General features: G+C 44.8%; 1 long non-coding RNA gene across 1 annotated transcript; it reads left to right on the top strand.

Annotated features, from left to right (window-relative positions):
• Positions 1-7116: 7116 nt before the first annotated feature.
• LOC308587439 lies at positions 7117-16611 on the top strand. Its single transcript, XR_014008383.1, has 2 exons — positions 7117-8024; positions 16309-16611. It is a non-coding gene; the product is annotated as an uncharacterized lncRNA (long non-coding RNA).
• The last annotated feature ends 9330 nt before the right edge of the window (positions 16612-25941 follow it).

Here is a 25941-nt window from a genome sequence, read left to right as displayed (position 1 = left end):
GTCAAGTGATCAAAAGTTACATGCAGTTTAGAGTAACAGAAAGCAATCAACAGGTAATCATTAACCCATCTAGACGCTCACAGTTCTTTAGAAAACAACTGTGGAAAACCCCAAATATTAGCAATACACATTTAGCCATTTTCCATTTAAAACCTTCATTAATACACATACATTTTTCATTATTGTGTGAATTATATCAATTATATTTACCTGCCCTGACCCACAAAGACCACCAGCCATTCTTGACTTAACACAATCTTCTGCACAGACAGGGGTCCTAATAAATTAAAGCTGGATAGTTCACCAGTTGCTCAGAGTTCACTTAAGATGACATGCACAAGGGAGACGTCACAAAACATGGCAGGATGCCAGCTGTCCAATGTGATCTCACAAACACTATGACAGACAGAAGCAGAAGCAGCAGAGTCAATGTTTATGGCAAGAACACTAAAGCCAACATTTATGATGAAGTACCTATCAAGTAAAACCCAAGTATTCTAGCTTAACTAGTTTGTGAAGCAGCCTTTCAGAAAGAAAGCATTATGTTGTCCGTTTACAGGTTTGTTTGGTTATATATATATATATATACCCACACCCACACACCTAATAACTATTTTTTCCCCTTTACCATCCACCTCGCAAACAACCCAATCTTATTTTGGTTTGCTTTAGTGGCTGCAAAGCAATATCCTGGTAAGAATATTGCTGGGAGCAGTAATTGAGTGAAATAGGCTATGAATTCTTCTCCTGTCCCGGTCTAGCAAATACATGGCATTAAAGAATAATTGTCTTCAGTTTGTGGCAACATCAACAGGAGTACTTTACTGTTGAAAGCAAAAAATATGAGATAAAAAAGCACCCGGTACTTTTCATCACCGCTCAATTGCAGCGATGTCACATTTTCTCTATCACCCTTTAACAGTTTTAGATCCAATTCTGGAGAGTTACACTTGGGCCATTTCAAATCAAAGTGGAGTGAAAGTTATAGAGGGAGAGAGAGAGGGAGGGAGATGGGCAGCCAGTGCCAGTTTGTGATACCTGGGCAGGTTCAAAAGTGTTGTATTAATTTACAAGGGCCTTAACAACTTGGATCCAAATCTTGGCTGCCTGATTCCTTATAAGTTAAAGGGTAAAGGGACCCCTGACCATTAGGTCCAGTCGTGGCCGACTCTGGGGTTGTGGCGCTCATCTCGCTTTATTGGGTGAGGGAGCCGGCGTACAGCTTCTGGGTCATGTGGCCAGCATGACTAAGCTGCTTCTGGTGAACCAGAGCAGCGCATGGAAACGCCGTTTACCTTCCCGCCGGAGCGGTACCTATTGATCTACTTGCACGTTGACGTGCTTTCGAACTGCTAGGTTGGCAGGAGCAGGGACCGAGCAATGGGAGCTCACCCCGTTGTGGGGATTCGAACCGCCAACCTTCTGATTGGCAAGTCCTAGGCTCTGTGGTTTAACCCACACCGCCACCCTATTAATGTCTTAGACACCTTAGACACATAGAGTTGGCACCCTTGTCCTTTGCTGTAGCTTGGTACTTTGGAACATTTAAGTGGTTATGTCTTACCTGAGTCCCTTTACCTTTATCTATATTAATAGTGAAATACAATTAAGAAGTATATTTGGGGGGGCCCTAAGCTATAGCTTGTTTAGCTTATACGTATATCCGGCACTGATTGTGGCCCAATTCTTAGGAACTCTCTCTTGGTTGAGACTGGACAGACCCCTGCCCTCTTGAAATTCCAGCACTTATTGCAGACTTTTTAATTTTCAACAGGTATTTTCAGTTACTTTTTCTCATTTTATGGTTAATTTTAACTGATTCTATGCTATATCCCTCTTCAACGCCACTTAAAGTCTGTGGTAGTACATAAACAAGGTGTTTTCCCCGTTCACCCTGCCCTTCCTTACTTCCCCATCTGCTTTTGTGGCACTATCTCCTCACAGTGCACAGTCTGGGTTTTCTCCTAGGTCTCTGCAAAGCTTACAGCATCTTAATCAGTCCGTGATGAACATTTGAGCAAGTTGGCCATTGAGTCCAGTGGAGACCAAATTCAAAGGCCAGGCAGGCCCTTATCCTTTACAAGAGGCGCAACCTGCACCCAAGGTTGAGGGGGCCTGGTGCACGATGTGCATTCATGACATCATGTGCAACATCACATTATCAGGAGGGGGCCGAGCGTGGAGCTCCTCCTCTCTCATGCTCAGGAGAAGCCAGTCACAGAAGCCACATTGTGCTCAGCTCCACACTTAGACTGCTCGACCCCCTCAACACTGAGGGGGCCCAGTCCCTTCCCAACAGATATTGGGGAGGCCTAAAACACCTGTGGGTTAAACCACAGAGCCTAGGACTTGCCAATCAGAAGGTCAGCGGTTCAAATCCCCGTGACGGGGTGAGCTCCCGTTGCTCGGTCCCAGCTCTTGCCAACCTAGCAGTTCAAAAGCACATCAAAGCGCAAGTAGATAAATAGCTACCACTCCGGTGGGAAGGTAAACGGCGTTTCCGTGTACTGCTCTGGTTCGCCAGAAGCAGCTTAGTCATGCTGGCCACATGACCCGGAAGCTGTACGCTGGCTCCCTCAGCTAATAAAGCGAGATGAGATGAGACAAGAGTCGGCCACGACTGGACCTAATGGTCAGGGGTCCCTTTACCTTTATCTATATTAATAGTGAAATACAATTAAGAAGTATATTTGGGGGGGGCAAGAGAGTGGAGCCCTAAGCTATAGCTTGTTTAGCTTATACGTATATCCGGCACTGATTGTGGCCCAATTCTTAGGAACTCTCTCTTGGTTGAGATTGGACAGACCCCTGCCCTTTTGAAATTCCAGCACTTATTGCAGACTTTTTAATTTTCAACAGGTATTTAAAACACCTTAGACACATAGAGTTGGCACCCTTGTCCTTTGCTTCAGCTTGGCACCTTGGAACATTTAAGTGGTTATGCCTTACCTGAGATTTCATCAGATTAGGCCAGAATTGGCTCCCATTATATTCTCTTCAGAGCCTCACTACCCTGAGTCCAGTTTGCAGCCCTCCAAAAAAGCGCCTGATGGCTTTATCTGAATTTACTTACATGAAAACATTATTTCCCGTCTTTCTAGTGCTCGTGCAGCTTAGGACAATTTTGAAACACAATGCCATATGACGTATTAAAATTTTAAAAATCTGCAACATTAAAATACAGTTCAAAAGCAACAACAGCAGAGATTGTATTTATGATGATGTCACCATGTATTGAGCAACCCGGTACACAAAAGTACTGCTTCTGATTTTTTAATTGTGTGGGGGGTTCTATGTGTATTGCTTGCTTATCCTGTTTCATGCTATTGGGGTCATGTTGCTGCTTTAATTACATTTCTCCACAGATACCATTTCTTCTTGCTTTCTAGCTCAGTCACGTGGTTGGTCTTGCCAGTAAGGAATCACATAGCAAATGGAATGATGTCATAACACCAAGTAGCCAATCAGATGTGTCTGTATCATGACATCAGCTGAGAGGAGGAGGGGGGAAGCCGTGAGATTACTAAGTGAACATGTTCACAAAGGAATTGTTCCCCCCCCCCAAAAAAAAAAAATGTTGGGGAAAGGAGGTGGTTTTTTGGACTGCTGAAGGTGTTCAGAAAACAGAGAGTAGGTTCAGCTGAGTTTTAGTTAGATTATTGTTTCATAAAATCAGAAGAGACAGCAAGAGCAGGAAGATCTGACTGGTGAGTTATATGATATCATCCCTCATGCTTCTGATCCGTAATTGCTACTTATGGAGTCTGAGTTTCAGGTGCTTGTCTGCAAGATGCTGCAGGTGGGCAGGTCACAGGCTACCCCCCCCCATATTTCTACATGTCATAGTTCAGTCTAAGCCACACTGTCTAAATTAAGGCCTGCTTGCATCCAGTCACGTCCTCTATTTTTAGGGTTCATGATATTACCTGCTTCATTTTTCATACCCCTAGTGTGAAGAACAAAAGTCTGCTCCCGCTACATGCAACAATAAAACATAATAAATTACAGTTCTTGGAACAAAAACTTTTAAAGAGCGGCAAGAATTGAAAGCATGAAGCAGGTATTCTTCATGCGATGAGAAGGTATTGTGGACATAACCCACCAGGACCTTCTCACAGAAAAGTGAGATGAATGGAAATTAGAGGAGAGCATGTTTATTTCTTTCTTATTTTAGTTCGCCTTAGGAGAGAGCGCACGTACAATTCTGCATTCATTGTGAGTTGTTACCATAAATACAATACATTAGCAAAGCTGGTTTTGAGTTTGCTTTTTTAAAAATAAATAGATGCCGTATTGTACATATCAGGAAACTACAAAGGAGACTATAACTTTCTTAATGAGGAAAGCAGACTGTGGGTTGTATCCTGTTTTGTTCCATTCAGAGTTGTCCCCCTCTGAGTGGAAATAACAGTGGCTACAACCCACTATTACCAAGGCATCCAGTTGAGAGGATGATTTGCATAAGGACTTCGCAATCATGAGGATGAGGATAAAGTTTGATAGATTGAGAACCTAGTGAGATCCATAGCTTGGCCCAAGCCAACATGTCATGGAAGTATAAGGAAGATGTCCAAAGTACCGCTAGCTCACTTTTAGACATTGACTGCCCTGATGTTCACAGCTTGGCAATAAAAAGGGGAAATGGGAAATTGGGTGTTCCAGCAAATGCCATGGATTGGCTCAGAACATTGCCATAAGCAGGAAAGCTGGACCAAGGATGTTGGGAGAGGTACATAGCCGGTGGATAACAGCACAGAGCCATGATGGACACCAAGGACCATACTGCCCTGTTTCAAAATTGGAGAGAGCACTTAGATTTGCTCTGAGCCCCTCTCCATACCTCTGCCATTCCTCAAGATGGAGTGTGGTGCAATACAAGTCAGGACATTAGTCATCGAGGTCAGCTGAAGTTCCTGTTAGAAATCCATGTTATGTTCTTAAAATTAAATATTTCGTTTAGAAGCCAAAGATCAGGTTTTTTAAAATCATCATTCCTCTGCATCCCCCTTAAATTGTACAAGTATAATTGAGTTCTTGGCAGTTGGTTTCTCAATAAAATTTAATCATGAGAACATAAGAGGCATCTAGGTGGCCACTGTGAGAATGCAATATTGGAGTAAATGAGCCTTTGACTTGATCTAGGTGTGCTGCTCTTATGTTCTTCAAGCTGCCCCTCTGATAAAGACTATTCCTTATAGGACCCAATGCTGATAGAATGATGGGCACCACCATATGCCTGTCAACAGTGAATTTTCCATCGCATTTGATAGCAAACATGCACCTTGTGGAGCAGGTGTGAGGAACCTTTGGCCCTCCAGATGTTGCTAAACTATTATACCCGTCTTCCCTGGCCATTGGTTGGGGCAGTTCAGCAACATCTGGAGGGTCAAAGGTTCTTCACACGTCCTGTAGACAGAAGAAAGCAGTGGCCCTGAGATGGCAAGTATTAGATTTAGGAGAATGGAGCAGGGAGACAGAAAGTACACTGCATCTTTTAAAGAACTCTCAGCTGGAATCACAGAGAGAAGAGAAAAACATGGAAACAGTCCAATTTTTTGCCATTTGGTTTCTCCCCCCTCCCCACCCCCTCTGGGAACAGCACAGCTATTTATTATTCAGGAAGTGTTGCATTCAGTATGAATATCTTCAGGGACTCAAGGCCTTGAGAACAGAGGATGCTGGTTTTTAAAAAGACAATGTCTTTCATTTGCTCAGAAGTGACCTTTCAATCCCGTCGGCATAACAGACAACTCCGGAAAACCTGAATGCAAATCGGACCATCAGCACCACTGGGTATAAGCTCTGCTATGGGTTCCCAGCAGCAACATTCACCTATGTATTTTTTTTATATAAATATGTATCTTGCTTTTCTTCGCTGAGCACTCAATGAGACAAAAAACAGAAATGTACCATTACAGAGCAAATAATGTAACAAAAGTCAACAGATAAAAATGGGGGTGGGTTAAAAGGACAGCCTGCTAAAACCCGCATCTGGATAAGGACAGGGAACCTGCAGTTCCCATCAGCCATAGGCAGCATGAGAAATGGACAAGGGTGATGCGAGCTGAGATTCAGCAACAACTGGAGGGCTGTAGGTTCTCCAACCCTGACCAAGGTCTTAAGACACCCATGGAGCCATTATAGCAGCCTGGTTGAAGTGGATGTTTGGCCAAGGACCAAACAGGCATGAAACAAGGCATTGGCATTTTGTTTTCAAGCTCTATGGGAGGGATTTAACTAAGGAGCTTCCCCTAATGGGTCAGGTTTGAGGTGCTGGTCTTGACCTTTAAAGCCCTTTGTGGCTTAGGGCCCTCATATCTACGGAACCGCCTCTCCTAGTATTCCCACAGAGGACCTTAAGGTCCATGAATAACCATAGTTTAGAGGTCCCGGGCCCTAAGGAAGTCAGACTATCCTCCACCAGAGCCAGGGCCTTTTCAGTGATGGCTCCAACCTGGTGGAATGCTCTGTCCCATGAGACTAGGGCCCTTCAGGATTTAACCTCCTTCCATCGGGCCTGTAAGACAGAGCTATTCCACCTGGCCTTTACTTTGAATTCAGCCTGATCTTTTATTTCCCTTCTCTTCTCTCCCCTTTTATGACGATCACCCACTCTGAGACCCCACAGCTAATTCTCCCCTGGCCTCTTCACTGGCCCAAGTAGGACCAATTCAGCCAGCTAGCCCTGGGGATTATCTAATTGATTTTTGATTTTTTGATTTTATTGTTATTCATGTTTTTATACTGTCTTTTATGCTGCTTTTATAATTAAGTGTTTTAAAGTGTTTTAAATTTGTTGTTAGCCACCCTGAGCCTGGTTTTTGAACTGGGAAGGGTGGGGGTATAAATAAAAATGTATTATTATTATTATTATTATTATTATTATTATTATTATTATTAATGCAACAGGATCAATTAGCACTAAAACAAGCCTTGTTATCCCAGGTGGTATCTGTACTGAATTTGAAATTTATTTTAGAAATGTCATTGTTTTATCCACATTTTATAGGACTGCAGTTCACTGCAATAAGCCTCAGAGGAAACAATTCAGAAATAATAATAATAATAATAATAATAATAATAATAATAATAATAATAATAATGGCAGACCATTATGTTTCCATGAAGAGAATGGCACCTGAACTTCTTCTTTTTTCTTTTAAGGAAACAGGGTATGAAATTAGATGGTTCTACTGGAGCAGGTAGGGATGGGACATTTGGCATTTGTATACCAGAGATATTGCATTGTGCATTCTCTTTCCCTTCCTACAATAGAGGTGGGTCTCAGCACTATCACTGTGTCAAAAGAATTTGCATTTTCATGAGATTTCATTCCCTGCCAACGTAGGATGTCTGTAGCTGCGACATTACAAACACAGCATCAGATTTGAATTGCAAATAGGATCCTGTTGCCTCCTTGTTGACTTTTTTCCTTCTTCTCTTCACATCCCTTCCTATGCCAGCATGATCCTCTAAGCCTCCCTCATATATGTTCTCCACGCTCAGGTTTGCGAGAGCTGTACAAAGCAGTGGGACTTTGCACAGGATGAAGGGATGAGAATTATCAGCATGAGCTATACAGGATTTGGTTCCACATTCTCATGAAACTTTTCATTTCTATGATTTTGGTTTGTGTGTGTGTGTTTAAAAAAGGATTTTCATTTTTATGGCAAGACCCATCTGTTCCCCCGTTCTCAATTTTACACACTCCTCAGACAGGAAGATTCACACTGAGACAAACAGCAAGAGGAGCACTTGATAATATATACTGTCCACCTAAGTGAAATTGTTACTTCAAGCTGTTTGAAAGTTGAAGAACAGTTGTAAGAGATGATTGCATTACATTACAGAGGCTGGTTGTCGGGGAGAGAGGCGTTCAAGCAAGTCTTTGGTGATGGGGGTCATTTCTATTTCTGGAAGTGCAAATATGACGGGTATGAGAAGAAAAGGCTTGACTTTGTCAGCTGATGTCTAGAGGACGGGCTAGAAGTTCGCTCCACCCCCTCCGTCTCAAACCTTGCATAGTTTTTGCTTCAGAACGAGAAATGGAAATGATGTACATCACAATAACAAATGAAGGCTTTCTTTTTTCCTGATGAATATAGGTGACCTTTTACATGCTAAGTTACTGTCAGGCCTGGACTGAAGGAGATGAGATTGAGGAGAAATGGTGGACATCACCCGCTCCCCTTCTGAAGCTTGCAGAGAAGAGGAAGGCAGTATTGAATTACAGCAGTGGTTTGAGGAAGGTCACAGCTCAGAGACAGGAGAACAGAAGAGTTGGGAGGTGTGGGAGGAGAGAAGGCAGGGACAGAGTCAGAGCAGCCAGCTGTTATCACTGGAGAGTATTTCTGACACACACACACCCGCCCAGAACTCGGCGTTCACTGAAAGTGCAAGAGCAAAGGACTCAGAGACAAATAGCCCCTGGCGGCCACCGTAAGGGGAAGTGCTGTTGCTAGAAAGGGAGGGGGAGGAGCTCAGTTGGAGCAACACCATTGTGATGGCCTGGGATTCGGACTTGGAGGCTGAACCTGAGGAATCCCAGCCTGCACAGGAGTCCCCGCCTCCAGGACCTGCTGAGCCGGGGCTGGGGCTTGAGCCTGAAGGGTCCTCACCTGTGCTGGATCCTCAGGTGCAGGCACCAGCTGAGTCTGCTCTGGCTCCTGAGGTGATGGAGGACCCATTGCCTGCAGGTGCTCCACTCTCAGCCCCATCAGAGGAAGCTGTGGTTGCCTCTGGGTCCGGTAACCCTCCAGCCTCTCCTGAGCTGCAGAGGCTCAGGGCAGAGAGGCGGAGGGAACTAAGTTCCCGCAGGAGGAGTGCTCGCCTCCAGGCCAGGAGAGGCGAGTCACCTGTGGACTGGGGCTGCCCTATGCCTCAGGGCAGATAAAGCCAGCCAGCCCCAGTCCCAGGTTGCGGGAGCAACATTGTTGGTAGCCTGTTCCTGCCTGCACCCTGTCCTGCTCTTCTGCCAGAGTTCCTGACCTCACCCGACTCCCTGCCTTAGACCAGCTTCGCCTTTGATGGACAGCCTCCATACCGCACCCTCGACCTCGGACTGGACTAGGACCTCACCGCACGGTTAACCCTCAGGACCAGCACAGCCATTAATGGGATACAGACTGCATTCCTTTGTCTCTCTCCGTGATGATTGAATAAACTCATTAGTAAGAACTCTTCATTGTTTTTCTCTGCTTCTTGCTGCCACCAGGGGAGGAATAGAATTCCTCGAAGCCTGACAGTTACTTATCATTTATATTCTCATGCCCTACTGATGGGCATTGCAACTCCCATCATCCCTGGCAATTGACTGTTCTGACTGTGTGGCTGATGGTAGTTGTAGTCTAGCAATACTTGGAGGGCACCAGTTGGGGAAAGACTGGTCTGGCCAGCAGTGAGACTATATTTACAACCTGAAACAGGGAGACCTGTTTCCGTTGGGAGCATTCTATCCTGCTATCCTACATCCAGGGTTTCTGAATGCTCTTGAACCAAGGGCTCAGTAGTGCATCACTCTCAACTGATGTTCACAGTCTCTTTTTGTCCCAGCATAGGACAATGGTTGCTTCTTCCACCTTATATACTTCTCTCCCACTGACACCTGAAGTTTTAATAACAGACAGCCCTATGAAACCACACACACACACATACGGGTCCTAAGACCTGTTATATCTTGCTCTTGCTTCCCTTAACATATTTCTTTAACCTCTCCACTACTTCACCCCAATTTCTGACCAGTGTAAATGAAACATGGCAAAATTCATTCCTCCACTTACAGGCAAGCGGTCTAACAACCGCTACCACACACACTATGGGGAGTTAGTCATTGGCAAATGGTTATCTGTGTTTGCCCACAATGTGTCACTCCAGAATCCTTGATGGTTAGCCTTGGTTCCTACTTGGTTCCATCCTTGATGGTTAGCCTTGGTTCCTCCTTGAATGGCCCATTAGAGGAGAGCTTTTTTCTGTGAAAGACCATCTGAGCACTTATCTTTCTCTCCTGATTCAATATCATAGTAAATCAGCACCTTGGACAGCAAACAGCAGGGGAAGCAATGTAGAGGAGATTTAAGCTTAAATTTGGTAATGGAAGATGAATGGGAAACCTGTGGCCCTCCAGTAGTTGTTGAACTCCAACTCCCATCAGCTCCACCCAGCATGACCAATGGTGAAAGATAATAGAGGTCCACAGTTTCCCTATTCATGCCATAATGTATTTTGGCTCTCATATGGTCCTAATCCCCTGTGTTTGGTCTAAGACAGCAGTTCTCAACCTGTGGGTCCCCAGACGTTGTTGGACTACAACTCCCATCATCCCTGAGCTCTGGCCTTGCTAGCTAGGGGTGATGGGAGTCCAACAACATCTGAGGACCCACAGGTTGAGAAAGGCGGGTCTAAACAAAGAGGTGGGCATATGACTAGGGCTAATAAAACCCTCAAATGACAATTCCATGAAGTCTTACTTGGCAGGAAAGAACTGGAACCCAGCAGCAGATCTAGGTTATTCCGGCCCCCACCCCTGGCATGATGAGTCCACAGTCTTGATTTAGTGGATTCATAACCCTTAAACCCACAGTGTTGTGGTCCTCTGTGCCAACTGGAGGGGGAGGAACTTGGCAAATCAGAAGTAAAGTCTGAAGCAACTACTGATTTCTGGTGGAGAGAGACATGTCCACTGCTAACTAGGAAATGGTCCAAGGAGTTTTGGCACCTGAGGCAGGATATCTAAATAGACCTTCCCCCCATAGTGGCAAAGTTGTGATAATAAAGTAAATAACTGGGGATCAGCTGCCCTTTAATAGTGTCCCCTAATCTGGACCCTAAGATAGCCTATTATAGGATAGAGACGGACCGGAAACTAACCCCATCCCTCCACAAACACACATGCTATGTTGTATCATCTTCAACTCTGCCAAATTTGCCACTCCTCCAAGACTAACCCTCCTGTATGAGAAGATAATATTTTATTCTGCAATCTGTCTTCCCAGATATATTCCCCCCCAACTCTTATTCTGCTGATCCTTGCCTCTAATCATTTCTTTTAAAATAAATAAATCATTATGCAGTAGGAAGGGGGAAGCTAATACCCTACCCTAAGCAGTGGCGTAGCGTGGGTTGTCAGCACCCGGGGCAAGGCAAGTAATTTGCGCCCCTTAACCCGTGGATTTGCGCCCCCTAACCCTAACCCCCAGATGTTGCGCCCGGTGCGGCCGCCCCCCCCTGCACCCCCACGCTGCGCCACTGACCCTAAGGAAAGATAATGAAAGTGACAATCTTGGAAACCTCTACACAACTTATTCATATCAGCCGATTGTATCATTGATTATTTGTGGAGATGCCCACGACACAGAACTACCAAGCGATGAGAGGAGACCACGTAATTAATTTCAATGGGGGTATATGTGTATGGTTTCTCTCCGCAATTAACAATTAGATGTGCTTTTGTGAAGGTCACCTTGTTAACACAATAAACTCGGCCACAACACCCTGTCTCTTATTAATTCTCGGCAGAGCTGCACTTTCTGAGATCTTCCTCTGGTTTCTCTTTTTAGTATGGGAGGCTTGAATCCCACTAACAAGCACCAATTTTCAAGTGCCCTTCGGAGTAATCTGGTCACACATGAGAGCTGCTGCGTTAACCAGAGTGTTTGCTATTCTGAATGTAAGTGTCCTTGTACTTAAAGTTCGGTCTTAGAAATCAGGACACTTACCTTCTAACATAACTCATTTCACATAATAGTGTTACCGTTTGTGATGCACAGATGCCCACGATACAAAATAATCATATATTTATAGCATAGTCTCGAGTGCTGCCTAAGACTGTGAGCTGGGAAGTTGAAGCTGAAAGGATATCCTCCCCCCGTTCAGAGATAGCCAACATAGTGATATGCAAACGTTGTCGGACTACAACTCCCATCATCCTTAAGATGGAGTTAGTAGCCTGGTCTCTGCAGCATGCAATTCTGGATCACGTCCTTGGGGATCCTTCCATTCTGTGAACATGACCAAGCCAGCATAGATGTCACTGAGACAGGAGTGTGAACATGCTGGGAATGTGGGCTTGGGAGAGCACATATTTGTTTGAAACTGTCCTACAGCTTCTGAAGTCGCATATGTTATTGTTGTTGTTTAGTCGTTTAATCTTGTCCGACTCTTCGTGACCCCATGGACCAGAGCACGCCAGGCACTCCTGTCTTCCACTGCCTCCCGCAGTTTGGTTAAACTCATGTTGGTAGCTTCGAGAGAACACTGTCCAACCATCTCATCCTCTGTTGTCCCCTTCTCCTTGTGCCCTCCATCTTTCCCAACATCAGGGTCTTTTCCTGGGAGTCTTCTCTTCTCATGAGGTGGCCAAAGTATTGGAGCCTCAGCTTCGGGATCTGTCCTTCCAGTGAGCACTCAGGACTGATTTCCTTAAGAATGGATTGGTTTGATCTTCTTGCAGTCCATGGGACTCTCAAGAGTCTCCTCCAGCACCATAATTTAAAAGCATCAATTCTTTGGCGATCAGCCTTGTTCATGGTCCAGCTCTCACTTCCATACATCACTACTGGGAAAACTATAGCTTTAACTATACGGACCTTTGTTGGCAAGGTGATGTCTCTTCTTTTTAAGATGCTGTCTAGGTTTGTCATTGCTTTTCTCCCAAGAAGCAGGCGTCTTTTAATTTCGTGACTGCTGTCACCATCTGCAGTGATCACAGAGCCCAAGAAAGTAAAATCTCTCACTGCCTCCATTTCTTCCCCTTCTGTTTGCCAGGAGGTGATGGGACCAGTGGCATATATACATATACACACACACACAAACACAGGCTGCCCCTGATCTGGGTGGCTCTTCTCTCAGACTGAGCGCCCCACCCCAGTTCCTGCAATCCACCAAACCCTCTGACTTCATTTTTAGACGGACTTTGGAAACTTTTCTTTTCTGGAAGACTTTTTCCAATGCCTGATTTATGCGCTTTTTATATTGGTTTTCCCAGTTTTATGCTGACACATGCAAATGTGTGATTGATTTCCATTGTTGTCCTATCGTTATGGCTGCTCTTGATTTGTTAGCCATTTTGGAGCCAATTAAATTTTTTTTAAGTGGGATATAAATGGATTAAAATAAATTAATAAATCAAAAGGCTCGCCTGTTTTTCCCAGCTTTTGCTACGGTTCACTGCAGTAGTTCTTGTTGAGCATTTTGAAGTGCCATTATTACCATTGAAAGAGAAGCTGTGCTGTAAAGACTTCTTCGGGAATTTATTTTATTTTTAAATACCGTATTTTTTGCTCTATAAGACTCACTTTTTCCCTCCTAAAAAGTAAGGGGAAATAATGTGTGTGTGTCTTATGGAGCGAATGCAGGCTGCACAGCTATCCCAGAAGCCAAAACAGCAAGAGGGATTGCTGCTTTCAATGCGCAGCGATCCCTCTTGCTGTTCTGGCTTCTGAGATTCAGAATATTTTTTTTTCTTGTTTTCCTCCTCTCAAAACTAGGTGCGTCTTGTGGTCTGGTGCGTCTTATAGAGCGAAAAATACGGTAAATCCCTTAGTTCTGTGCTTCCCTAGGGCCAGTTCCAACAGTGATAGTGGGAGATCCTGTCCACACAAGAGGGGACCATATGCTGTACATGCAGGAGATCCCTGGAGTAATCTCTCCAGCTGGGGATGGTATTCTGGAAAGTCACTGCCACTCAGATGAAAGTCCCAGCCTGGTGAAACATTGGTCTGACTCTATATAAATTCTGTATTCCATGGGCCTCAGTCTAGCAACCAGGATTGTGTCTGTGTTTGCAGCTATGTCAAACAATCAGCAAGCACCCCAGCCAGCTGTTTGTTGATAAGAGGCAAGAGGACTTAAACCTGGCTTTTTACTGCTGCTTTTCTAATAGGGCTACTGTTTTGCAAAGTGAAGGTTACAGGTTCGATTTTGGAGAGCAAGTGCCAGCCAATATAGACATTGGACTACTGAGATACGCTCTAAGTGGGGCTACCTTTGAAGGTGACTTAGAAACTACAAGTAATCCAGAATGCAGCTGCCAGATGGGTGACTGGGAGCGGCTGCCAGGACCATATAACACCAGTCTTGAAGGATCTGCATTGGCTCCCAGTACATTTCCGAGTCTAAGTCAGTGTCGGTGCTGACCTTTAAAGCCCTAAATGCCCTTGGCCCTATATACCTGCAGGAGCATCACCAATCTCATCATTCAGCCTGGACATTGAGATCCAGCTCTGAGGGTCTTCTGGTGGTTCCCACACAGTGAAACGTGAAGCTACAGGGAACCAGGCCTTCTCGGTAGTGGCACCCAATCTGTGGAACGCCCTCCCATCAGATGTCAAGGAAATGAACAACTATCTGACTTTTGGAAGACAACTGAAGGCAGCCCTGTATCAGGAAGTTTTTAATGTTTGATGTCTTACTGTGTTTTCATTTGTTGCAAGCCGCCCATAGTGACTGGGGTAACCCAGTCAGGTGGGTGGCATATAAATAAATTGTTGTTGTTGTTGTTAATTATCAGCAGTCTGGTGCACTGTAAGGCAACACCCTATCTTTCATTTCCCTGAGCAAAAGATGAAGACTGCACACACATTCAGATCTGTACAGCCTTTATGTAGAAATAAAAATAAATCAATGTTTTGAATTTGTTTCAGCTACTATCATCACCATCACCATCGTCAAAAGCCTTTAACAGCCTGGAACCAGTTTGCTTGAAGGATCACCTTACACCATATATGCCCATTTGACCACTTCAGTCTGAAAAACTGGTGTTTTGACAAGTCCTATAAAATGTTCATTCTGCCCTTGTAAGGAAACAGTCTTTTTATAGGATGCCTGCTCAGACATCTTCGCTGTATTCTTTTTGGTGCCTGCTTTTTGGCAAGGTTACCAGATTTTTTCCCCCAATGAATCCATGGACATTTTTCAACTTCAGTAGGAATGATAGGATTTTGTATGGGGACTGATTTGTAAATCCAGGGACTGTCCCCAGGAAACGGGGACATCTGGTAACCTTAGGCTACCCAAACATAAAGTTGTTGTGTATTTTATGTAATTTTAGCTTATACTGTATGTTTCTAACTAAGGGGTTTTATTTGTGTCTTGATTTCTTAAAAACTTCTTGTAACTTTGCTTTTCATCGACAATTTTAAAGCATGTTTTATCTTCTTTGTAAACTGCTTAGAGATTTTATTTACAATTTAGTGGCATAGAAATTTGTCAAATGAATAAATTATTATTCCTGCTGAAGGATCAACCTATTGATGCCAGCGCAAATACATAACCAAATGCACATTTCACTTACAATGCACAGCGTGCTAAGATTCAATAGCCTCAAAGCAAGTCACAATTTCATAGAAGATTTCAGAATAAAAACCTTACTGAGACAGCTCAAGTTAGAGGGATCTTATACTTATCATGTCAGGGTTTTTTTTAAAAAAAAAAAAAAAAGATGCTGCGTTCGAGGCAGAGGGGTGAAAACAGAAAAATGTGTTGGACTACCTTTGCATTTTTTTGAAAAAAAATGTCATTCTATTGTGTTCATAGGAAATGCTGTCATGTTCTTTTCGAAATGTAGGCCCACATCACAGGGATGTCCTCCTTTCCTCGATTGCTTTTTTTGTGCATATGCCAAATGCTGGCATGCGGGCCACCCTGAGGGAATAGCATTTCAGCTCCAGAAATTTGTTAACATAAGGCTGAGCATGTACCATGCCCTTATTATGACAGCTTGTTCAAAAATGGAAAAGGCGAGACAGAACTGAGAGAAAAAGTTCCTAGCTCTCGCTTCAGCTACATATGCTTAGCCCCAAGAATACAGCAATCCGAGAAGCCAGCCAGCTTTTATGTTGGCGGCTCATAAGACTATATAACAAAGGACTTCCATGTTCACCTTTGTGCTTACTGTTCCTATGACAGAAGTTTGCAGACTGTGTTCTGGGAAACTTAGTAGATTCGTAATGGCAAAATAAGTTTCCACGAAAGGCTTAGCTATACACACACACACACACACACACACACACACACACACACACACACACAAAAGCACACACATCTAATCATCTCCAAAAATGTACAGCCAAAGCATTGGGCACTACCAGAATATGGCCCTCGAGAGGTTACCAACACAAGAATGAGACCCTCAGGCTGAAAAGGTTTCACCACCCTTGGCCTAAATGGACTCTGGAACTTGAATTTTGCAGAGTTGTTGAGAATGTTCTTAAGCCCTTTCCCTGCATTACAGATGTGGCGTTTGCCTGTTCGTTTAGAAAATGTTTGAACAGGGGGGAGAGATAGGGTTAAAAACATAGACCAATAAGAAAGCGGAGCCTACCTGTGTATAAAAGGGCTTAGCCCAAGGTTTGAGTTAGTTGTTATTGGGAGTTGTTGGTGGGTAGTTGGTTGGTTTTAGTGGTTTGGCTGGTTGGGAAAGGCAGTTGGAGAAGCAGTTGGCAGGCAGTTGGAAATAGAGAGACAGTTAGGGCAATGGGTTCTTGAGTGAGGAGAGGTAGAAGAGATAGAGAGTGGGAAATAAGACTAAGAAAGTAAAGAGTAACAATGTTTGGAGTGCCGTAAAAGTTTGTTTGTGTCTGAAATAAAATACACTCTTCTTTATTTACTTGAGAACCTGACTGAGACTGAAGTGATTTTACCAGGGAGGACCTGGTTGGTGGCAGCGGATTAGTGGTGTACGGATCAATAGTCTGTGAGACGACCGGGGGCTCCGTACGAACGCCACAACAACTCTCAAGGTTCTTTGGTGTCAGGGACTGGTTGGATGAAGAAGAGTGGTGGGAGCCTTCCTCCCAAGACAACACACACACACACACACACACACACACACACACACACACACACGAAGATGACACATAGCCTGGAGCCTGGTGGTGGGACATTGAGGAGCAGTCAGCAGAAGGGATGAACTGGGAGCTGTTACAAGCAGGAGACTTGAGTGAGCGCATCAGGGGTCTTCCAGGACAGGATTAGAAGCTGAGAGTCACGGCATGTGCACAGACAGTATCAGTCCTGCTGACTCTCCTCCCCCTCTGACTCCCCACTTGAGGAGGATCCTGCACATTGCTGAGCAATGGACCAGACACACCCAGAGAAGGAGACCACCCACACCCTAATGCAACCTTTGTCTGCTTGGGAAGGATCCAGAGTGAGAGGTTAGAAGGGGAAGGGCATGCCCAGAGCTCAGTTTCTGCAATGCCTTCGTTGAGTTAAGATGGACCAGTGACATTGCTATATTGTTGTTGTTTTTATGCTTATAAAAAGCTAATTGCATTCCGTGCCTTCCGTGTGTGTGCCTGCCCTGTGGATGACCTGGCTCGTTGGCAGCCCCTTGACACCTGGTAGAAGAGCAGTTGTTAAACTTGCATAGGCATGTATCACATTTGTCTACATCTTTGGTATCATTCAATATGGCCACAGAAAGAAATGTCATCTCTTTACCAACCATGCTTTTACCTCCCGCCAAATGGCCAGCATGCTGCAACAGAGAGACATCAACCCAAATCTGATCTAGTTGTCCCTTAAAAGGGGGGAGGGGGTCATTTGGCAAATTTCAAATCACACCTTACAGAAAGATAGGAAGCTGTCATATATCAAGTCAGATTGCTGATTCATCTAGCTCAGTGGTTCCCTGGGGTTTCCAAAAGGGTTTCTTCCAGCCCTAGAACGTGGGTGGCGCTGTGGTCTAAACCACTGAGCCTCTTGGGTTTGCTGATCAGAAGGCCGGCGGTTTGAATCCTCATGACAAGGGTGAGCGCCCGTTGCTCTGTCCCAGCTCCTGCCAACCTAGCAGTTCAAAAGCATGCCAGTGCAAGTAGATAAAGAGGTACCACTGTGACTGGAAGGTAAGTGGCATTTCTGTGTGCTCTGGCTTCCATCACGGTGTTCTGTTGCGCCAGAAGCAGTTTAGTCATGCTGGCCACATGACCTGGAAAGCCTTCCATGGACAAATGTCAGCTCCCTCAGTCTGAAAGCGAGATAAGTGCCACAATCCCATACAGTGGTACCTCAGGTTACATACGCTTCAGGTTACAGACTCAGCTAACCCAGAAATAGTGCTTCAGGTTAAGAACTTTGCTTCAGGATGAGAACAGAAATTGTGCTCTGGCAGCACGGCGGTGGCAGGAGGCCCCATTAGCTAAAGTAGTGCTTCAGGTTAAGAACAGTTTCAGGTTAAGTACGGACCTCCGGAACGAATTAAGTACTTAACCCGAGGTACCACTGTAGTTTGATTGGACTTAACCGTCCAGGGGTCCGTTACCTTTACCTCTTCCAGCTGCACCTGGAGATATTGAGGATTGAACCTGAGACGTTCTGCATGCAAGACAGATGTTCTGCCACTGAGCTATGGTTCTTCCTTCCGCTCTTTGCCCTTGTTCTGACCTTTATGTAATCTCAGCCTTTCTGCAAGGCAATTTGTAGAACATGCTCTACCAGCCCTCGGGACTCCTGCACCACAGAGAAAGTGGGACCTGCATGTCCTTCAACGTCACTTCTTGCAAGAAACAAAGGCTTTTTTAATGTGCAAAGGACTTCTTAACAGCTATGTTTCGAGTAAGCTACTATTAAAAAAAAAATCTAGAGAAATTATGCATAAATTTGTTTCTCCTGCCAATGGAGATTCTGAACACCCCGAGGCAGTTCGTTTTTGCAGAGTGTTTGCTGTCAAGAAGCAATGAAGTGCAAATGGAAGCCAATTGAACTTAGCAATTTGTTTACCCGCGAAGACAACAGCTGGAGAAAAATGGAGGATTTTAATAATTAGCCAGTCACATTAGATAAGGGACACACGTGTATATGATCTCACATTATAATAAGGATACTGCTGCAAAGGGATTAGACAGAATTAGTAATTAACCTCCTTCAAGATCAAAAATGTGTCTCAGTGGATCTGCAGACGGCTGGAGACGAGCTGCGCTTAGCCCAAAATAGTACACTTTGTTGGTTTTCCTGACCCCTCTGGCAGTTTTGTACTTACAGTTCTCAATATTAATGTGAAAAATGAACTCCAACAGACCCACTTTTTCTTTTCTCGCCCAAAGAGAAAACTTCATCAAAACAGGAACAAATACAACTTGATGATCTATCGGGAATCCTAAGACAGTCAAATGGAGCACGTCACACATCTACACTCCCCCCCCCCATAAAAACCCCAATACACAAACCAAAATGCAGTTATCCTTTGAAACTCCCAGTGTGTGCATTAGAGGAGAGTGTACCTTAGGCATCTGTTCACAAAAATGACAGGCAAAAGCGCATTCTGTTACGGGAAATTGCTTGCCAAAATCTGCATATTAGGCAAAATTGCATATAAAATTTAGATCTTTGGGAAAATGTGGGATTCTCATGAGGACTTTTTAATTTTTATATTTAAAAAAACCAACGCAGATTGGTGCAGAAATGTGAAGCGAACTTCAGTTTGGGAAAACAGAGAGAATCCAAACTAGACAGGTTCATCCATCCTTACTCATTAGCAACAGTTTCCAAGATGAGACTGAAAATGCTTTGAGAGATTTCACTTCCCTCGGTACAAACACATTTCTTATGTATTATATAGGAGGGGTGGTAATGTGTGGGTGGTTTTGTTTTTGTTTTTTTGCAGGACTGGGGAGGGGGTTCTGAAACACTCACTAAAACCTCTTTGCCCAACAAACAAGCAGTTGACAGAAATAAGGAATGTGTTCCCTGCCCTGCTCTTAAGGCATAAGATTGCTTAGCAAACAACATCATCTTGCTTTCCTTCTTTTTATAGCTGTTTGCAGCCGGCTTCAGGATCCTTTGTATGGAGGGAGCTTGAAAATCTTGCAAGTGATTCCACAGCCATCAGGCTACAGGAGAGGGAGAGGGAGGACTGCAGGGTTTTTCTATTAGTTCTCCTGAAAAACCAGAAATGTTTGGCTCCTTCTCGCCAAACCTTCCCATCCCAGCTGGTGGTCACTACAAGGACTCTGTAACTAACAGTGCCTGAGGTTGTTTTCCCACCCTCCACCCTCCCAGTTCCATTTCCTTTTGTGTGGTGCATCTTAGATTTAAGCCTGAGGGCAGGAGCAGTCAGATCACTGATATATGTAAGTCGCTGCGGGAGCCTCTATTTCTTCAACTTAAGAGTGGGATAAAAGATTTATTCTACTTATTTATTTCAAAGTTTGATCTGTTCTTTTCTGAAACATAACAAGGTGGCTTACAAATAAAATACAATAAAATCAATCTATAAATATATATAAAATGCAATTTAAAACAGCAGCAGATATGGGTTGTTTTAGAGAGAAAAATATATCGTGAAGGCCTGTCTAAATAGTACAGGTTTCAGAAGACATCAGTCTGTCTCTGCTAAAGCAGATCCTCCAAGTGTTCCTATTTTCCGGGGACAGTCCTGGATTTACAGAAGCTGTCCTGGTTTTTTATTTGATCTCAGAATGTCCCTCTTTTCCTTCAAGGTAAAGGTAAAGGGACCCCTGACCATTAGGTCCAGGCGTGGCCGACTCTGGGGTTGCTGCACTCATCTCACTTTATTGGCCGAGGGAGCCGGCGTACAGCTTCCAGGTCATGTGGCCAGCATGACTAAGCCACTTCTGGTGAACCAGAGCAGCGCACGGAAACACCGTTTACCTTCCCACTGGAGCAGTACCTATTTATCTACTTGCGCTTTGGTGTGCTTTTGAACTGCTAGGTTGGCAGGAGCAGGGACTGAGCAATGGGAGCTCACCCCGTCACGGGGATTCGAACCGCCGACCTTCTGATCGGCAAGCCCTAGGCTCTGTGGTTTAACCCACAGCGCCATGGGAGGGTATGGTAGGAAGTCCCTATTTTCATCAGTCATGGAGTTATGCTACATCATCACCCCTCTGAGCCAAGGAGATAAGTAACTATACACTTTTAGAAGACATCTGAAGGCAGGGAAGTTTTTTTAAAAAAAATGTTTGATGTTTATTATAATTTTACATATGTTGGAAGCCAACCAGAGTGGCTGGCGCAACCCAGTCATATGGAAAGGGTATAAATAATAAAATTGTTCTTGTTGTTGTTGAGAAATAGAACGTCCCTATTTTCATTGCAGAAATGTTGGAGGGTATGCTAAAGCTCTGGGGGGCAACCAAACATCAGAGGTGTCAGGAACCAACAGGATGGATTCCATGACAAGGAAAATTCTGCTTCCTAAGGCCTGTGTCAGAGACCAGGCTGAGGAGTACTGCTCTGATGAGGAATGGTGGGAGCCTCCCCGTCCCCCTCCTCCTGACCAGGATCCTCAAGCTGCCCAGGAGCAGTGGAGCAGTATAGATTTGGAACAGTGGTTTGGAGAGGGGCATAGTTCTGAAGACAAAAGTTGTGAACCGCAAAGTGAAGAAGAACTGGAAGAGAGAGAGCTAACAGACTCTCTCACTGGAAAGTGTCCAGCCTATCAGCCCAAGGTCAGGTAGAGCAGATAAGGTGGCTACACAAGATGGTGGTTGTGAGATCAGGTTGCAAGGCACGGAAGTGACGGGGGGGGAGTGGGGAGAAACCTTAATTGAGAACACCTTCATTTCGAGAATAGATGCTTTGTTCTTTCATTAAAGACTCTTTAAATGGTTGTGTGCCAAGACTCTCAAGCCAACCCCCCACTAGGGTAAATAAATTCACACAGACACGGATATTTTGTTTAAGGTTTTTGGGCAAAAATTTGGCCACAACTTTATTGATTACAGGAATGAGAGCGGTATTGGCTTAGGCATTGGCAAGACTATATCTGACTCCTGTCCCCTTTGCAGGAAGTCTGTCAGGGTAAACCACCCAAAGGGAAATTGCTTTGGGGGAACCCGCCTGCATCTCCCCTGGTGTTCCCAGAGGCCTGGCATGGCCCTCACCCTTCAAGCAGACTTCAGACAGGAACCAGGCCCCGGATTCCTTTAACGGAGAGGCAGGCAATGGCCAACCTCCCCTCCCCCATTCACCATAAGCCAATGCCTAACCGCCAAACCTTACAAAGTTGTGACGATTGCAAAAACCAAGTGGCCCGTGCCAATTTGCCAAATGGAAAAAATTCCTACCCGGCTCCCGACTCAAACCGGGCAACCAACCAAAGTCCAAAGCAAGGCCAAAGGATCTAAATTAAAGGGAGGGTGGGCGGGTGTTTGGCAGCGCGAAGCAGGAGCCAAGCACACGTCGCGCTGCCGCTTTTATACTTTCCCCCACTATCACCCTTTGACATGATTGGGCAATTGCCCTGGGTGATTCCAGTGCCACCCCGGCGTGAGGGCAATAGCTCCACCCACGCCAGGGTGGGGGCAACCAGGACCATCTATTAAGATGATCCCATTAAGTGACTCTTTTCGCTTTGTCCTGCTTATCTACGGCCAAAGGGCGGGGGAGGAAGCCAAGTCCCCAAAGCCTGCCATCCTGCCATCTCACACCGGTCAGGGTAGAAGTTCCACCAGGATTTTCCATCTCCCTATACAACCTTTTCAGTTGACCTAGTGTTCTTTTTTGCATTTCCGGGGGGGGGGTGCATCAACAGAATAAGGGAACTTGGGATTCTGTGCCTCCCAAGATTCCACTCAGACCACCCACCCATAATGGCCAACTTATGGCACTACTGCCTTCAGAGCATCACCAGTAGAACAGCAATAGCGGTGGCGCTTTCTTCTGCTGCACTGAATTCTCTGCCCACAGATGTCCCTCTACAGAATATGAGGCCTGCAGCATCCTATGACCCCCCTCAGCCACCTTCCCAGGAAGCCAGGGAGTATGGGATTGTTGCATTGAGTTGCAATGGTACAGACTACAGTTTACACCACTTGATCTAAAACTGCCTATTCAATATTAACTGCCTATTCAATATTCTGTTGCTCAGCAGATAATCAATACTTCTGATGTATTTGACATAATTTCAGTAACAAAGTGGGGGGGTATTTTTACAGGCATGCAAGAAAACAAAAGCGAAACTCAAATAGACCAGGTTGTTGTTTTTAAGTTAGTTAATAATATAACTAGATATAAATACATTCATAGACTAACAGACTCCTATCGAGTTACATAAAAACAACTTGAAATGACTCAAATACCATCAAAGATGTCCATCGGATCATCCCTAGCAGCAACAGGCTTTTAAATAATAATAATAATAATAATAATAATAATAATAATAATAATAATAATAATAATAATAATACCTGCCGTAAAAGGAATTCCTTGCAAAAGGAATCTGAAGTGTCAAAAAGGAAATGCAAGAGAATACAATATGAAAAACCGTCAAGTTCAGAATAGGAGAAAGAAGTATAATTCTGTATAAGAATTGGTGAAAGATTCATCGGAAATGACAAAAAAAAAAATGGGAACACAGCCAATTACGAGGATGGGGAAACAAGCAAACAACTCTGCAGAAGCTGAGCAAAGGCAAAAAGTGGAATGGTGACATTTCTGTGAATTTCAGTCTCAGAGGAGAGCTTGTGTCGTGTTCAGTACATTTATCACGAACAAACCTGTACAGTGGTACCTCCGGTTGCAGACGGAAGCTGTTCCAGAGCTCTGGTTAGATCCTGAGGTTTCCACAACCAGAGGGGCCACTTCTGTGCAAGTGCACACAGTGGTAGAGCACTTCTGCGCATGCGCGCACAGCAAAAACCCAGAAATATACTTCCGGGTTTGCCACTTACGAATCCCAAAGTTTACGTAAGCGGAGGGATACGTAAGTGGAGGTACGACTGTAATCCATAGCAATGATGGTAGTTTGTTTTTATAAGGCCAAAAAAAGCCACCCACATTTAATCTTTATGCTGAATTTGCACCATTGCAGTCATTCATCAAAGACATCTCCTTCACATCATTTCATTAGGTAAAGGTAAAGGGACCCCTGACCATTAGGTCCAGTCGTGGCCGACTCTGGGGTTGTGGCGCTCATCTCGCTTTATTGGCCGAGGGAGCCAGTGTACAGCTTCCGGGTCATGTGGCCAGCATGACTAAGCCGCTTCTGGCAAACCAGAGCAGCGCAAGAAATGCCTTTTACCTTCCCGTTGGAGTGGTACCTATTTATCTACTTGCACTTTGACGTTCTTTCGAACTGCTAGGTTGGCAGGAGCAGGGACCGAGCAATGGGAGCTCACCCCGTCACGGGGATTTGAACCGCCGACCTTCTGATCGGCAAGTCCTAGGCTCTGTGGTTTAACCCACAGTGCCAGATGCTAATTAACAGGTTATTTCAGAAACCTGTATCTTGCTCTGACCTGTCTGGAACTATGTGTGCATGGTCATGATGGCACAAATTCAGAGCTCAGAAATTCACATTGGAAGTTTGTAGCTGCAAGCCTGCAGGGTCCCGCGTTGGATGTGGTTCCAGTATTGGAGATCGTGAAACCAACCAGTTATGGTTAGGTGACAATGAATGCTAAGTTCTGTGGGTACATGTAAAGGTAAGGTAAAGGTAAAGGACCCCTGGGTGGTTACGTCCAGTCAAAGGCAACTATGGGGTGAGGAACTATCTTGCTTTTCAAGCTGAGGGAGCCGGCGTTTGTCCACAGACAGCTTTCCAGGTCATGTGGCCAGCAGGACTAAACTGCTTCTGGTGCAATGAGACATCGTGACGGAAACCAGAGCTCACGGAAATGTCCTTTACCTTCCCGCCACACCAGTACCTATTTGTCTACCTGCACTGGTGTGCTTTCGAACTGCGCTTGAGCAGAACGTGGTGGCTCCAGTGCTGAGATTCCAGCAGCGCGCCCTGCCCTGCCTGCTCCTGGAGCAGCTTGCCCTGCCCCTGTGCATGGCACATGCGCACAGGGAGTGCACACCGTCCCAGACACCCAAGCAATTAGCTATGCCACTGCATGAGATCTCATGAAAGTTCCACCAGTAGTAGGGGGGAAGGGGCAAGGTGCCTGGCAGGGCACTGCCCTATGGGATTCCACCACCTGAGGCAGCTGCTTCAGTCTGCCTCATGGGTGGACTGACTGTGTGTGTGTGTGTGTGTGTGTGTGTGTGTGTGTGTGTGTGTGTGTGTGTGTGTGTGTGTATTCGTTCATTCTCTGTTTTCAACCAGCTGGAACAACTCCTCTGCCTGCCTGAAGAATTTTTGTTGAGTGTGAGGCCAATGTTCTTTCTGCATCACAGTGCCTATACAGTGGTACCTCGGGTTACATATGCTTCAGGTTACATACGCTTCAGGTTACAGACTCTGCTAACCCAGAAATAGTACCTCGGGTTAAGAACTTTGCTTCAGGATGAGAACAGAAATCATGCTCTGGCGTTGCAGCAGCAGCAGGAGGTCCCATTAGCTAAAGTGGTGCTTCAGGTTAAAAACAGTTTCAGGTTAAGAACGGACCTCCGGAACAAATTAAGTACTTAACCTGAGGTACCACTGTATAGCATACCCTCCAACATTTTTGCAGTGAAAATAGGGACATTCTATTCCATTAGTAGTATTAGTAGTAGTAGTAGTAGCAGCAGCAGCAACAGTAGTACACTGCCTATTATTATTTATACCCTGTCCATCTGACTGGGTTGCCCCAGCCACTCTGGACAGCTGCCAACATATATAATAAAAAAATTAAACATTAAAAAACTTCCCCATACAGGGCTGCCTTCAAATGTCTTCTGAAGGATATATAGTTTCTTATCTCCTTGGCTTGGGGTCACATAGTTCCATACCCTCCAACATTTCTCCAGTGAAAATAGGGACATCCTAAGGAAAAGCGAGACATTCCAGGACCAGATCAGAAACCAGGACAGCTTCTGTGAATATGTCCCTGGGAAACAGGGACATTTGAAGGGTCTGGTGTAGTCCCCCCCCCCAGTTTGATTAACAAATGCTCCTTCCTCCTCAATGGTAATAGCATTTCCTACTCATTTTCATGTCTGTCAAACTTCTCTACTTGGAACCTAAATCATCTCATGTAAAATGACCCAGAAGGCCTCAAGTCAAAGTAACACCAAATTTGTAAATATCACTAAAGGTTGGTAAGCCAGCTAATG

Source organism: Podarcis bocagei, assembly GCF_964188305.1.
Source record: "Podarcis bocagei genome assembly, chromosome: 5".
Taxonomy (NCBI): Eukaryota; Metazoa; Chordata; class Lepidosauria; order Squamata; family Lacertidae; genus Podarcis; species Podarcis bocagei.
Note: the sequence above shows the minus strand (reverse complement) of the source record. Positions and strands in the feature narration are given on the sequence as shown.